This window comes from Temnothorax longispinosus, chromosome 4 (genome assembly GCF_030848805.1).
Source record: "Temnothorax longispinosus isolate EJ_2023e chromosome 4, Tlon_JGU_v1, whole genome shotgun sequence".
NCBI lineage: Eukaryota > Metazoa > Arthropoda > Insecta > Hymenoptera > Formicidae > Temnothorax > Temnothorax longispinosus.
In genome coordinates, this window is record NC_092361.1 from 1,595,218 (window position 1) to 1,609,560 (window position 14,343).

General features: G+C 34.7%; 1 protein-coding gene across 3 annotated transcripts in view; it reads right to left on the minus strand.

Moving 5' to 3' along the window:
* The window catches only part of Sit (stuck in traffic), a 125,426-nt gene that overhangs the window by 9,839 nt on the left and 101,244 nt on the right, over positions 1-14,343 (minus strand). Inside the window, exon 1 of one of the 3 annotated variants that reach the window (XM_071777324.1) lies at positions 6,310-6,686. The exons of the other annotated variants lie outside the window; for them this stretch is intronic. The gene's annotated coding sequence lies outside the window, so the exon portion shown is untranslated. Of the gene's footprint in view, positions 1-6,309; positions 6,687-14,343 lie in introns of those variants that run through there. 3 annotated transcript variants of the gene reach the window in all.

Below are 14,343 nucleotides of genomic sequence, written 5' to 3' on the forward strand. Positions count from 1 at the left end.
ATACATAAAACTAATGTTACACCAAATGATATCAAAATTCCGCAAAAGAATTTTCAGAATTGCCCGGAAAAAAATCGTCACAAAGCAGAAGAAATTTAATAACATAAAAAATAAACACAGAAAGTAAAAACTGATTAATTCTTGGATTGATTTCCTGAAAAACTAGAAAACTTTAAGTCACACTGGAATTCTCTTGACGTAGAATTATTAAAGTAATTCTATATTTTACTTAAATAATAAAGTAATTTTATGGTAAAAAAATATTAGCTTGCATATTTAATCATTCCTTTAATTTAATTCGTCAAATTGTAAATTTAGCGCAACAATGCGATAATTAAATAAATATTGTAACAATAACACGGAATACCGCTAACGCAAAATGTAAAGAAAACGTGTTGAATAAAGGGGCGAAAATTTCAATTTCACCAACTGGAATTTTCAATCATCCTCCGGACAAGAAATGCACGTTAGAGTTTGCGAATGTGTGTCACTGGGAGCTTTACCGGCTCCTCTTCCTGTCCGGTGCGTTTCTGTGCCACGTTGATCCGGAGGGCTCGAATACCGGTTATTCGCCAAGTAAGTCATGCACCTTTCGCTCATAGAACGCGTTTGCTCTGTCTGCCGCGACGCGAGTTTACTGACCAGCGATGTACTCAGGGACGGTCTGTGGAATCCACTTGCAACAGCATGCAGGAAATCGCGCAATATTTCATCTGCCGATAATGATCGCCGCGATTTCGATCTTAATAACTATCAGCTCATTGTATATAGATATCTCCGTGAAAATAGCACTGTAACAAAGTAAAGAAAGAACTCGTGCGACTTTTTGCATTTTGCCGTATCACACTATTATCGGCTATTTGCTAAGTAACGCTTGACTAATTCATAATCGGCCAGGCGCGGAGAAAAAATGCTCCACCTTCCGCTTGACGCACGACTACTAATTCAAATACACGATTATTTCATCTTTATTCCTGCTTAAGATATCAAATACTAATTATTCAATCTCAGTCAGTGTAATTAAATTTAACAGTTTAAATCTAACTGGTATTTCTAAATTGCACACCGAATGCTATTGAGAAGTTAAGAATAAATCTTGAGCCTTTTATTACGCAGAGGCTATTATTAACTTATAAGACAATCTTAAGTTAATCTTAGGATAATCTCAGAATAAAGATGTATCCCACTCTGTTGTTCTCGCTCTCTCCCACTCACACATCTAAATTCTACATGACCTTTCTGGAGAATTTTCCATGTACTTAAGCTCGTTTACTTTACGCAAACTCTTTCGACAGCGTCCCATTGTACCGATCATTTTTAACGTTTTATTAATAGTTCTCTCTCTTTCTCTCTCTACGTACTATAACGTCTTTAGATAGAGGTGCTTAAACGCGCGATTTCATCGCCACTTGCATAGCAGCACTTCGGCAGTATTGCGTTTATGGCAATATGGCAGTAATGCGTTATGCTGTAATTTCACGGCCGTAAAGTCGGTCATCATCAATAATTTATCTCGAAAAGATAAATTAGGATCGAAGAATAATCAAATGATTTATCGTTAATTACAGTTCTCATTGTGCAATATCATTTCCAAGGTTTACGAGGCGCTTAAACGAAACGGCATTTCTTCTCGCACTATAATTGGCCTTTAATGATCAGATAAAGGAACACACTTGAAAAAAACCGTCTATCGAAAATTATATCGGGAACTTCGACATTGCAATCTAAGAAAAACTCATGCAACGGATAATTGCCGCTGTCATACACGCAAAAGTCATCGATACCGACCTTATTTTCGTGACAGCGCGATTACCAAATTACATAGAGATCGCAATCTTTCAGCTGCAGGAGCGGTGAATGGAAAAACGCAATAACGCTCACACTCTGCAATTTTATGACGAAGGAAAGACATAAAGAATGGCGTAGTCTACAGTATCGTATATAAAAAAAAAGAAGATAAAACCGGTGAGGACGTTGATCGTAAAAATGACGAGGAATTGCAAATCAGGCAGAACTTGACACAGTTAGAATAATAAATCTAGAAAAATAATTAATTTATTAATGCAATTGATTTCAGCTGTTAACAAAATTAGCGTAATTTATACATTTTAATAAATTTACACAAAAAGAAATATGATTGTTTCTATCAAAGTGAAATAATTTTTAACTAATTTTTTTCCTCTGAATGTTTAATTGACTTAAAATAAGATCTAACGTAATTATTTGCGCGTTACAGCTGATATAAGCAATATTAAGTAGCAGTTCCTGGTAAATGGAAAAAGGATGGAGAAATTGGTTGCACAACGAAGTCGTATTCGCAAAGTTGCAGCTATATTCACCGTTTTAGTTGTCTTGTTCAAAATCCTACTCGCGCAGTGAGCCGATTGTCTGACAATGAAATATTGGATAGTACAGAAATTATTTCATAAAAATAGAGTTTCTATCGAATATTAAATAGTAATAAGGTACATATTTTCTTATAAATTTGAGACGGTACAAATTTAAGAATTTTTCAAGGCGTTTTTATTTTACATATAAGTTACAGTTATATAAAAACTAAGTTAACGTTTTATTCGATAAAAGAGTACTCAATGATAGAATATAGGCTAAACATTATTCTGACTCTTTTAACCCTGTCTAACCTTGTCATGAATAAATTAAAATATATTATGAGAAAGTGATGCATCGCATACTTGTTCAAGTAGTACTCTTTAAATATGTTGCACATTAAATAATACTCAAAATTACTACTTAAATATCATCATTTAAGAAAACATATTTGCTTGTAAGTCCAAATTTGCATTTCTGTATTATTTTAAATTTAATTGCTTTATCAGTTTAAATTCAATTTGCATTACTCATTTGCATTACTTTACAAAATTACGTGTCATGCAATTTTTTTATAAATTTCCATACGTTACGTTAATAACAGAAATTTATATATTCCTCGTAATATTAAAAGGAAATTTAAAGTATTATTTATTAACAATTATACGCGATGTGCCCGATATGGAAAGGGACATTCATGTTATTCGCATTATTCGCGGTAGCCTCTTAGAACTCCGTCAATCCGATTTTTAAAATTATTTAAATATCATTCCGGCCGCGTAATCAAGACCTCTTGCTCGGATATGATACGCGTTATTATATATTGATTCTCTTCGGTCTGAATATTTCTAAATTGCGCAATTTTTACGTTTTATTTTGCAGAATTCGAATTTTCATGTATAACGAACGCTTCGTTTTAATGCGAATACCTGCGCGCGGCTCTCGCGATCTCGCGATATCAACCTTGCGACCGCGTACTTTCAGGATCACTTATGCTGTCTTACCAGTTAAGTCGACCAACGTAACAACATGTCATTGATTTCCTGCTACGCTTTCTTCCCGTCAGCCATTTCACCGTCAATATATATTGTATATGTATATACATATATACAACTATACGAAAGTTCACGTGCAATAGAGCAAATGGGTATTCACGACATTCATGCACGCAATCGCGTGCGTGCACGCGTGCGAGGGATAGGCGCATCCGTCTGTGTGCATGGCTAGACATGCCGTTATCGAGGCGATTGTCACTGACAGTGAAACGAACCTGCGACCTCCTCTATAGGTACATGATCATTCATCATATTCGCTTTAGAATTGCATTGTCGAGGAAAAATAGTTAAATCAGCTGTATAAAGTAGCTCAATAGTTGGCAATTCTCATGATTGAAACTTCTGTGAAAAGCAGGAAATGCTTTTTCGCAAATTATGACAATAACAATGGCAGATAACATATAATTTTGTATGTATTAAAGATAAATTAACTGGTAGCTGGCGACAATTTTAACCGCGGATAAATTTATTTCTCCGCAAGCAGTCCCGCCGCTATCGGTAATATTAAACCTGTTAGAAACACAGGCATGCATTCGACCTTTCTTTATTTTGTATCAAGTTCCGAAATTTTTTCAGAATACCATTAATATCACTTGCCGTTGCTCATTAATTGGTTTCTATACGTAAAGCAACTTCTATCTTTTTGATACACGTACATGAATATTTAACAGATACATTAAATTCTTCTTATTGGTACACGTTTAGTTATTAATCTGAGCGGCGTCTTTATTATTTTCATCGTTTCCGAGAAGGAAATTTAAAAAGTAATTTTTTAAAATCTCTTCTTCACGCGAGTAATTACATAAATAAAAACATAAATACACGTGTTCCTAATATACAAGTTTTCCCCATTAATTCACTTCCTGTTTTTATTCAAGAGAGTTTCCTCGGTCTATTTCTTCGGTCTAAGAACTCTTTATGAAAGTAAAAGTGACCGCCAAGTGATCGCACATGCCAACTGTTCTACACTATGTAACAATTAGTACAAACATAAGTGTGAAATGTGAAATTATCCAAATTGATAAAGCAAAGCAGGTTGCATAGCGGGGTTCAACGACAGAACGGTAGTAACGGTAGAGCAAAGGATAAAAAGCAATTGTCTCTTTAATTCCATCTCGATTATTTGACACGAAGATAACTTGTATTACGCAATAATTAAATTAAATTAAATAAGTTATAGAACTTTATATGAAAGCCAGATACAATGGTTTTTCTTGCTCTCAATTCTGTGTTAATTTCAGATAAAAGCGGTATGATATAAATTTTATATAATCTGATATTCACCTGTGCGCGCCGCATTGTTACGTCGCGGGATAAACGACGTAACAATAATTTGTTTATTCAAAAAAACTCAACTGCTCATTCGTAGGATCTGTATCATTAATGAGAAAGAGAAATGACTGTAGCATCGCAATCTGTCTATGATTGTAACGTACTATTACACGTATGATCAGCGCATATTACTTCCGTGAATTATATGCGTTTATCTTAATTTCCAGTGATCGCACTTTCAACGTGCACGTAACTTATAGAAAAAGAAAAACGCCTGAGCAACGTATCCATCGATAAAAGAATTGATTTATCCGAAAAAAATAGAGAGTTTGTAAGAGTAATACGTTTCTATATCAGAGCGCAGAGGCACTGGCGTTATGTGAGACATTTTGTTTTCTTTAGTACTTTCACTATGCAGCTGCACAAGAAGATATTTACATTCCATATCACAAAAACCGCTACATTCAAGTAACTATATAATGTTTTAGTCGATTTCTACGAAGTTGAAGTTGAATCTGAAAAGTTGATAGCAAACACATTAAAAAGCATATTTTAGCTAACTTTCTGTTCACGCCAAATTATTTTTGTAATAAAAAAAATAATAATGAAGTATGAAATTGAATTACATATAATATTATAATAAGTAAAATATTCATGTTTTTTGTTTACCACTCTATTGTTCCTTTCTACTAAACATGGGCACAGTCTTATTAATTAAATTTAATCGTGTGTTGTACACATTTAAGTCATTAACGATCACATTAATTATGCAAAGGTTATTGACGCAGAATAAACGGAATAACGAGCGTATTGGTTTTCATTTGCCTTGTTTTTGTATAATTTATTTTTGTCTGCGAGCTTTAACCTTTGTTATAAACGGAAGGATTAATGTCGATGGATGACAGACATTATAACAGTCAATATATTAAACAAAAGTTTATTTTTCGATTTAGTTTTAATTTTTTAATTATAGTAAGATATGTTGCTTTTTCAATATGTTGCTTTGTAAATTATATATGGTAAAAATATATAAATATGTGTGGTAAAAGTTGTAAGAGAGAGAAATTGCTCTCTGATAACGAATTTCCTTTCGTTTTATTATTTCTTTTTTAGAAAGAAAGTTTAATACAAATCCTATCAAACAAGTATGTTTTTTTTTTACGTTTGTAATAAACGTTTTCTCTGAATATTTGTTTTCTTTCTCATGTAAACTTGCACATGCGAGTGCAAAACTTTTCGCGAATGTCAATGCCTACATGCAGATAGTAATCGTAGCATGACACAGAGGAAGTGAAACCACGTAATCGCGAAGCTCGTTAAAATCTATATCAAGAACTATTTTTATTTCTCCTCTCTCTTAATGATGCGCAAGTATGTGACGGTGCTCGCAGAAACTGCAGCGCGACGAAGTCAAGAATCTCATGTTATATGAGAAACCCCCGTCACTTTCATTCAGGAAATATTATTAACTCGGAGTAGTGGTTAGCGTGAGCGAGTGGTAACGGTAAAAACTAACGCGCCGATTTTACGGGAGTAATACATAAGTCATCAGTCTCGTACATTAATTATTCTGCGAGTCTGCAGCGAGGAAGTAGCGTCCGTAATTTTTCCGTAAGAAATCATGGATCTGCGGGCCGCTGCGGGCAGAGCTTACCTTTTGAATTTAACTTCGCGAGATCACGTGATAATAGGATTCACTAGTTCATCTCCTAGGATAATTTGCGCAGTTCACTCGAGCGAACTCACGCAATCCTGAGCGCTCTTCTTCCCTCGTCTTGCAAGCTCGCGCGAGACGCACAAGAAGATTGTGTGATGCGACACGATTCGATTTTCGGAATTAGCAGTAATTTCCCGTTTCACGATGTAACAAGAGAATTTCGTTGCAAAAAGAGAGTTTCGTTTAATTCTCAGAAAGGGATTGGAACGTCACCGGTCTCTTACACTGGCCGTTACTCGAGAGGGCACGATCGCCGATCCTTTTACGAGACAACTTTCGATCTCGTAATGATCGTTCTCACGTGATCCAATGCTCCCAAAGAACTGAACAACCGCGATCGCGATCGTTTGGAGTATGTCCGAAGTGCTTCCCACTTTCGGGATCGGACAAGTGCAAGAAGTGGGATAGTAAAACATTAGAATATACTGCTGTTGCAATCACACGGCGTTGGTGGGGTCTCCCACGAATCAAGGGGAACCGCATCGGTCCAGGTCTTTCTCTCCTCTCTTCTCTGCAAGCCAATGACAGCTGCTGTTACGTCACTCAAAAATTAAGAAAGTTGTGCAATGCAACTTGCACGATTATCCCCGGTATGATCTCTCCCGGTTCACGCGTGCAACCCTTCATAGCAAAGTTGCGTTGGCATTACACCCTCCTATAGATTAAAGTAATAAACCTGTTTCTGTCTCTTTCTCTGTCTCTCTCTCTCTCTCTCTCTCTCTCTCTCTTTCTCGAGAAATTGAGAAATTAATGCATTAAAACACCCACATATATACACAAATTTATATCCTCAAACTTAAAATCCAAAAGATGTGACATTAAATTATTTATGGGACGTGCTTTTTAATGAATTTTAATAAGATTGCTGTTTCATTGCTCTACTTAAAAATTTGTCAATGACAGATTATCTTTCAAATTATCAAAGAATGTAAATTGAGCAGTATTTAATTATTTATTTACTATTATTACTATTATTTATTATTATTTATTTGTGTAAAAGATTGTGTTGTGGTGGCCACGTGTGCTCCTACCGGGATGGCACCACATTAATTAACCGCGTTTTCTCGCGAGCGCTCGACCGCTCAAGGAATTCCTTGATCGATGAAGGAAGGAAATGTAGAATAACTAATAAGGAACAAGGAATCTTTATTCCTCAAAGAAGGTCTATGAAATGGCTATAAGACGTATCACTGCATCAATCGTATACATATAATAAAAATCGCGGAAATCTAAATGTAATGATAATGTAATGAGATTAAGAATCTGTATAATACGTTGTTAGTAAAGTAAAGAAAGTGTAAAAAGACCGTTTCCGGAGTATTGTGTAACAGAAAATTTGTGATTTCCATTTCTCTTAATCATAACTAGACACATCCGAAAAAAAGATGTAATTATAGCTTTGATCGAATATAGGCAACTATATAACCCGTGTGCCACCTGTGTGCCACCGAAGCCTGCACGTATTAACACAATTAAGTAGTATAATAGCCGGTCATTTTTCTGCATTAGCATTGTAAATCGTTACAGCATGATTTTACTTTTTTTGTTCATTTTAATATCTGTTACGTATTCGTTGGAAAAGTTCACGTATGACAGCAAATAGGAAACGCATTACTGTCAGAAAAATAAAGATCGGTATTGAAAATTTTCCTTAAAAAATGCAATATTGGGGACAGTTTTTATTCTGATACATTCATATACAATTTAATTCGCTATTTTATTAATTTATACAGCCGACCGTTATCTTTAATTTAATCATTATATACATAATAACAATGCAGAAAATGTATTTAGATTTAGATAGTTTATTCAAATTATTGTTTCTTAAAAATGTTTGCAGAAACTGATGTGTAATGCAATTTATAATTAACCATTACAGAATAGCACAAAGTAGAAATGGGTTGTTTAAGAAGAAACACATCGTTGCATTGACGTTTAAATTGACGATAAACGTACAAAGCACTTCTTAATAGCTAGATGCTTTCTTAGTAAATTAACTCTGAAAATTGGAAAGTGAAAAAATTTTTATCATTAAAACTGCATACTGTAGTCATTAAAACTACATCTCTGATTTATTTGATCTTGATTGCATTTTGTGGCTTAACACATGTATAAGATTAGCACGATATACTTCTACACAACTGAAATCATAGAAGTCTCGCCGAAGGTAGAATTTAATACAATTTACACACACAATTCAGTAACACAATATACCAAATTCAAATATAACATGATATATGTGATATGTCCCGATGCATCAATATAATGATTAATTATCTTATTAGTTTGAGTATTGTGACAATCTATATTACGAAAAAATATTTAAAAAATTTGCAGAAATATATTTTTCTTTTATGTATTAAAAATTATTACAACAAAATTTTGAGAGATTTAGTTTTTATGAAATTCGCGAAAAGCAATCATGCGTGACAGTGTAAGCTTATAATTGTTGTAGGACAGGTAACCGCGAATGAAGCGAAGCAAAACGTTGTACGCGAATATTTTATTTGCTCAATCTGCAACGTTAATAACTTGACAAGTTTCAGAAAACGATGATATTTTACGACATTTTCATAAAGTAGAAATTTGTTCAAAATTGGCTGGTAAATTTAATCGTTAAAATGTAGAAATAGGATAATACGCACAATAATCAATCGCTAAATTGATATGTTGAGACATCATATGCAATCTTGCGTATTGCATCGTCATGATCCGCTTATATTTTCCGAGAACACGAATTCCCCCCGCAAGACCTTCAATGTGATACCGTCGCGCCGGAGAAAGGGTAGGAGAAAGAATCAGGCGAGTGTGCGCTATTAAGGCCAAGAGAGAAATCGCGAGTGTATCGCAAAGGATCGCGCGTAAGTAAAAAAAGGAAAGAAGCTACCGATCGAGTGCACCAGCGCTGAATTCCAAGACCGGGAGAACCGATCGTTCGTCCTCCAAGGTCATTCGCACCGATCACCAGTGATTATATCATCGCCATTAAATGGCGAGTCGTCGTTCAATCTGCATTATGTTTCTGACGGTCATCAAAAGCAGCGAAGCCATCAAGCCGATTTACAATGGTAGATTTAACGATTTCCACAACGTAATCTCACCGACTTTGTTGCCATAAGCCGATACTTGCGAGTCAGATCGGCATGTATTTCGTACTAACTTAGCGATTCGTAACATCTGCGAATTATGATTTTACAGTTTTACCTAATCGGGAACAGTAATAATTTTATTGAATTTACGTTATAAAATAATTTACATTATAATGCAATCGATTTAAACATAATAGTTCAACGTGAGAGAGCTTCGAGATTTCATTTGCAAAGCATTTTGGAAATAATATCAAAATAAATTTAGCAAGTTTTGCATATGTGTGAAATTCCTCACAAAACATTTTTTAAAATCACATGCCAAATATTTTAAGCAGCTATCTAGATTTGAAACAATAGGCATATTGTAACTGAGAAAGAATAATATTGAAATATGCTTGTAAATTTCGTGAAAAATAATTATCTCTGATAACGCAAGTTTATAATTTTTATGGAATAGATAATGCCACGAACACAGTTCAGTAACAAAGCGAACGAAGAAAAAAAATATTATAATATACAGTGTTTAAAAAAAATGTTAATACTCATAGGGAAGTAACTTTTTTAGCAAAACGTAACTGATAACACAAGATATCATAGTAACAAATGTATTTTGTCTTTAATAAAAATCTTCACTCTCATTTATTATTATTGACACATTCTTGGAATTTTCTTTAGATGATCTCCAAAGCCCTGAGGCACATTTCTTCGGATATTGTTGTAATAACATTCGTAATTTTGTGAAATCTGGCATACTGGATACTTCCAGTTGGATGGTGCTCTGCCCCACTATGCCTGTGACTGTCCCACCAGGGAATTCGGAGATGAATTGGAAGAGAAGGGTCTCTAACATGACCAGCACCGTTCTTCAGACCTTACGCCGTGTGATATCTGGCTGTGGGGGTCGTGGGGGATGGTAAAAGAACATATTTATGCTACGAAGCCACAATGTGACAAAATCTCTGGCAGAAAATTGCAAATGTGATTGCAACAGTATCCGAAGAAATGTGCCTGGAGGGCTTTGGAGACCACCTGGAGAAGATTCTAAGAATTGGCGTTGTCAATAATGATGAACAAAGTGGAGACTTTTTGAAGACAAAATACATTTGAGGGATAGAGAGAAAAAAACACTTAAAGTCCATCCTTTTTGTCGAAATTGATCTGATCATATTATCTTGTAGCATTTTCAAAGAACTTTCGTAATTCTTATCTGTTTCAATCAAGAACAGTATTGAAAATAAGGCCGAAAGATGTACCATGCTGGCGAAAAAACAATCATAATTCACGTGAGGGAGAACCACCAGAGTCCAACATACAATGTAAACTACATCTAAGGCGTTTCGATATTCATTAAATGTACTAATTTGTATTAATTTTTTCAATAGCTTCCTAAGATATTTGATGTCTTCATGCTTAAAATAGGGTTTTTCTCGAAAATACTCCGGACAGACAATGACTGCTTTTCCTCGTACCCTTTATTTGTTACTCTCATATCATAAAATAGTTACTTCCATATAAGTGTTAACATTCTTTTTAAGCGCCCTCCATATCTGCGCTACAGGCTACATTAGGCGTGCAATATATGCAGAGAAATTATTTTTATTCGCTCATAATAATAGGTTATCATTAACTTTGGTATGTTAATTACTTGGTTAGATACCAATTACTTGGTTTATTAATTTTAAAGATAATAAAATACGTTAACATTGCGCTAAATACGCTAGTGCCATTTGTTATTTAATTAAGCAATCGCATATGTTGGCGCAATAACGTTATTGATTTATTATAACGTTCTAATGATAGGTATAAATTACATGTACAGTATGAATTATTAGATATTGCAGCAACGTATCGAATTCCGCACGCTTATAAAAATATATCCGTCTTCACAAAATCATATAGCAAGAATTAATATGTAGAATAAAGAATCTCTAGATTGAGTAAAAATATATAAGCGTTAATTTATTTTTCCATAAAAATACAACACGCTCGCATCACGATTCATCAGTATATACAAATTTTTTAACACCTTGTATTTAAATAAATCTAAATATATTACTTTATAATTATTTTAGATACTTTTCTCAAAGAATTTAAAACAAAAAATAATTTTACGTTCCACATATGGCATTCCCTATCGTGCTGTATAAAATATAACAAATGTCAATTTTTCATTACATCAAAAAATTCCAAAGCAGCAGTAAGTATAGAAAGAAAGAGAAACTTAAATCCGCCTACGTAAAATTAATCTAGTGCAAAACACATTATAAATTAAATTTCAATTTTTCAATAATTATAATACCGGTATCGTAAAATTGCCAAGTGTAAAAACAAATAAAACAATTTGCTTTCTACACCCGAGGGGGAATCATCCGCGACGCGTGATCTTACAATTAAACTCATTTTCGTCCGTTCGCGATGTGTTCATTATATCCTACGCGAAAAATTAGCACGTCGCACGACAAATTGCGAAATCGGTCGCGTCTAATTGGGAAATCCTCCTGCATGGAACTGCTCGCAAAATCGCGCTCTCGCAAACGCGCTCGCGAAGCCATATCGCGGCTTCACCTCTCTTTTACCGTGTATCTCTTTTACCGCTCCTTTACGCGCTTTTACGCCAACCAAGCGGCGAATGCGGGTCAACTGACGAAGACGAGAACGCGTTCGATGAAATCAGTTCGTTTTTGCAAGGGATATGCTCAACTGTAAAATGTTAATGCCGATGTGTTTCTCTTTTTAACCGAAAGCCGGCTATATAAAGGCCATTTCGTACCTCTTGCATCATCTCGCGATATTCCGCGGTTGCTCCGGCAAACGATTTACGGGATACGGTAATCGACGTAATAAAAATGCAATAGGATGCGTTTCTGTTCCGTTAATTTGATAATGACTTGGATATGAATCGCATGAATCTCACCGTTGCGTTGCGCAGCTGCGCGCGATTAGATGACGATTAGGAAAGTACAAGGATAACGTTATTCCTTTGCTGGCAAGCACCGCAAGCACAAAAGAAGAATACACTCGCATTGTCAGGCGAGTTTTTATATGGTATATAGTAAATAGCGTAATAATTGTTTATAATTTATCTCGAATTATAAACATATACGAGAGAGCGAAAAGCGAAGTTACGCCGTCTCTTCGATAAGTGGGTCGCAACAGACAGGTAAAAACCAGTATGACGCAAAATAAAGATACAAAGAACCGAAATAATGTCCTCGATGCAACTTAATTGCGAGAGAAAAAAATGTATTTTCTTTATTTTTTTTTCTTGATATGCATTTATGCCTGCAGTTGACTAATCACCAACGTATTAATTAAAATTATCAGAACTATATGAATAAATTTCAGATGCGTTGGGAGTGTGTATTAAAAATGCACTATAAAACAATCGATTGAGCAAGAAATTAATCCGTGAACTGTACAGCATCCCGAATTCGCGCGCCACCCTTTCTACGCAAGGTAAATGTATCAAGGCCGGGACACTTAAGACCTATGTCTATAGACATCTTTATTACTTTAGTTTTTAAATAAGTATGACGCAAATTAAAATCAAAGATAAAAGTATAATATACAAGAAAAATGTTTTTATCTTTGATTCTTTAATTTAAATTCGCGTTATATTCTTATTTAAGGAATAAAATGATAAAACTGTCCAGACATTGGTACGTGTCCAGGCATTGGTACATTTACCTTACATGGTACAAAAATCTTTCTCCTTACGAGGGACATAAGGACGATGAGGAAATAAAGAGGGTGTGTTGCACGAAGAATCTCATTATTACGGAGATGAATTAAGCGGATAATTGACGAGTACCGATTACGATCGTCCGGTGTGACATCGATTGCAACATGTCGAGATAACCAGCCACTGTAAACAAGCAGCGAATGGGGACGTCAGAAAATCAGGGGAGGGGATAAAGAGACACACGATCAGCATCGGGGTATTCGGGGTCTGACGATTGTCTGGCTCGTGTATCGTCGATCAGGATTGACCAAGATCGTTGCTCACCGATCGCAGAAAATCTCGCCGCCACCGGTTGTTCGAGCAAGTCGAGCATGTGCGAGCGAGCGAGTGAGTGAGCGAACGAATGAGGCGAATAAATGTCTGCTTTCTCTGCATACTCGCCTCCGGTATTTGAACGAGTGTTGCAATTTCGTTGTTGTCGTCGTCGTCGTGTCGTCGTCGTCATTTATGCAGAATCAGTTGAAAAGAGCGACTCCAATTACGCTTTAACTCTTTATAATAGGGAGACAGACAGAGTTAGAGAAACAGCGAGAGAGAGCGAGAGAGAGAGAGAGAGAGATTGCTTAATATAAAAATCACATTTTCAATATGATAAAAATGTATTTTATTTCTTTACTTATTCTTTACTTATTATCAATATAACAATATTATTTTCACATAATATGAATATATTCTCATTATCATTGATGTTTTGCACTTGTGATTAATTAATCATAAACATATAAATTAAAATTATCAGAACTATGAATAAATTTAAGATACATTAAGAATGTGTATTAAAATACACTATAGTTCAATTAATTAAACATAAAATAGTATAAATTATTTTCTAAATTAGAAAACTTTCAATTAAAAGAATAATTACTTTAAAATAATTGATTATTATAGTTTGCGATGTGTGGCAATAAAGTATATATTTAAACATACACTTATAAAACATACATTTTGTTTGATCTTTCAATTATTCTCAAGCCGTACAGCTTCTACATGCAATTTCTATTTGCTACTTAATATATTAAGAAAAGCTTAGTGCTTTAGCTATACTCGTGCTTTAGCTATACAAGTAATCTCGTTTAAAACATAATCGATTATAACCGTCAGCGTTTATGTAGTACATAAAGAAAATAGGTATAGCTCAAC